Source organism: Heterodontus francisci, unplaced genomic scaffold, assembly GCF_036365525.1.
Source record: "Heterodontus francisci isolate sHetFra1 unplaced genomic scaffold, sHetFra1.hap1 HAP1_SCAFFOLD_58, whole genome shotgun sequence".
NCBI classification, from domain to species: Eukaryota; Metazoa; Chordata; class Chondrichthyes; order Heterodontiformes; family Heterodontidae; genus Heterodontus; species Heterodontus francisci.
In genome coordinates, this window is record NW_027142006.1 from 2,429,646 (window position 1) to 2,432,236 (window position 2,591).

General features: G+C 45.0%; 1 non-coding gene across 1 annotated transcript; it reads left to right on the forward strand.

Moving 5' to 3' along the window:
* Window positions 1-1,655: 1,655 nt before the first annotated feature.
* On the forward strand, window positions 1,656-1,746 carry trnar-ucu (transfer RNA arginine (anticodon UCU)). The gene is given in 2 exon segments: window positions 1,656-1,692; window positions 1,711-1,746. It is a non-coding gene; the product is annotated as a tRNA-Arg (tRNA).
* Window positions 1,747-2,591: the final 845 nt, after the last annotated feature.

Below are 2,591 nucleotides of genomic sequence, written 5' to 3' on the forward strand. Positions count from 1 at the left end.
CAGAGAGCAGGAATAACGGGTCCTTCTCAGGATGGCAGGCTGTTACTATTGGGGTACTGCAAGGATCAGTGTTGGAGCCACAGCTGTTAACAACCTATATAAATGATTTGGACGTGGGGATTAAATGTAATATTTCCAAGTTTGCAGATGACACAAAGCTCGGTGAAGTGTGAGTTGTGAGGAGGATGCAGAGAGGCTTCCAGGGGACCTGGAGCGGCTAAGTGAATGGGCAAGAACATGGAATATAATGTGAATAAGTGTGAAGTTATTCACTTTGGTAGAATAAACAGAAAGACAGAGTATTTCTTAAATGGTGAGAGGTTGGGAAGTGTCGATGTCCAAAGGGACCTGGGTGTCCTTGTTCCTGAGACACTAAAAGCTCTTGTGCAGGTGCAGCAATCAATTAGGAAGGCAAATGGTATGTTGTACCCACACGAGGGGTCATGAGCACAGGAGTAAAGATGTCTTGCTGCAATTGTATAGAGCCTTGGTGAATCCGCACTGGAGTATTGTGTACAGTTTAGTCTCCTCACCTTGTGAAGGATACACTTGCCATAGAGGGGGTGAAACAGAGGGTCAACAGACTAATCTTTTTTTTGCATTTATTTCATTTCATCTCAGTTTGTTCAGTTTGCTTACCTACTGTTTTTTTTCAGGTTTGTACTTCCTGCTGTTCAATATTCAGTCCATTAACACCTAATCTGGACTAATGCTTTGTCATTCAACACACCATTAACATATTGTTTGCCTTTGCTGCATGACCTTTTGGTCAGCTATGTGGCCTTGTCCAATCTACACCTTCTCCTTTGTTATCTCTTGCCCCACCCCCACCCCACTTGCTTATAACCTGTGACTTTTCTAATATATGTCAGTTCCGAAGAAGGGTCACTGACCTGAAACGTTAACTCTGCTTCTCTTTTCACAGATGCTGCCAGACCTGCTGAGTGGTTCCAGCATTTCTTGTTTTTATGTCACCAGACTAATCCCTGGGATGGTGGGATTGTCTTATGAGGAAACTGGGCCTGTATTCCTTAAAGTTTCGAAGAATGAGAGGTGATCTGATTGAAACTGACAAAATTCTTACAGGGCGTGACAGTGTGGATGTAGACAGGATGTTTGCCCTAGTTGGTGAGTCTAAAACCAAAGGACATCGTCTCAGAATAAGGAGTAGGCCATTTAAAACTGAGATGGGTGGAATTTCTTCACTCAGACGGTGGTGAATCATTGGAATACTGTGCCCCAGAGGGCTGTGGCAGCTCAATCATTGAGCATGTTCAAGACAGAAATTGATAGAAATCTTGACACTCATGACATCAAGGGATATGGGGATAGCATGGGAAAGGGGCTTTGAGGTCGGTGATCAGCCATGATCGAATTGAATGACAGAGCAGGCTCGACGTGCTGAATAGCTTACTCCCATGTTCCTCTGTTCCGAAGAGAGTTGGCGCCAGCACGCAGCCCTGCTTTACCCCACTGCTGATCTTGAAAGCGTCTGATGTTGCTCCATTGTAACTGATGGAACTGTGCATGTTCTCGTGGAAAGAAGAGATGATGCCCAAGAGGTCAGGAGGGCAGCCTGTCTTCCATTGCAGTTTGAAGAGCCCGTCTCTGCTGACAAGATCAAAGTCCTTAGTGATGTTGATATAAATGTGTAAGTCTCTGTGGCGCAGCGGATAGCGTGTTGGACTTCTAAATAATGATTAAGACGATATCCAAAGGTTGTGGGTTCAAATCACACCAGAGTCAGATTTTGGACCAGAAACAGAGGAGCACAACGGAACAACAAATGAAGAAATGCGCCAAAAGCACAGACTCGGAGACAGAGCGAGAGAGAGAGGAGCAGAGCAGGGGAAAAAATCGAGGAGTGACATCACAATGGAGAGGGAAACAGAGAGCCGCTGGGGTGAGGACACAGGATTTGGTTCTTTCTTCGGTGCAGTGGAAGGAGCTGTTTGGTGAGGATCTGGTAAGCTGTGACATCACAGGCAAGCAGGTAGTTGATTGGTTTGGAAGAACCGACCTGCTTGATGCGCATCTGGTAAGTGATTAAGATGCATTTTAGTCCTCACGTTTAAAATAGTAAACAAACTAATGGTAAGTTTAATAAAATATGCAATAAAATGAATAATTGAATAAAATATTTAAGTAGTTAATTGAAACACGTTAAGGATGACAGGACAGGTGATGTGTCACAGCTGCAGCATGTGGGAGTTCCTGGATGCCAGTGTGATCCAGGGCAAACACGTCTGCAGTAAGTGTTTGCGGCTCAAACAGGGAGAAAAAAGGAATGTAGTGGTAGTAGGGGACAGTATAGTAAGGTGGATTGACTCTGTTCTCTGCAGCAAAAGCAAGAGTCCAGACGGCTGTGTTGCCTGCCGATGCCTGGATTCAGGACATCTGCTCAGGGCTGGAGCGAAACATACAATGGGAGGGGGAGGATCCAGTCGTCGTGGTCCATGTCGGTACCAAAGACATAGGCAGGACAAGGATAGAGGTTCTGCAAAGTCAGTATGAGGAACAAGGCACCAAATTAAGAAGCAGAACCTCAAAGTTAATCATCTCTGGATTATTACCTGAGCCATGTGCAAATT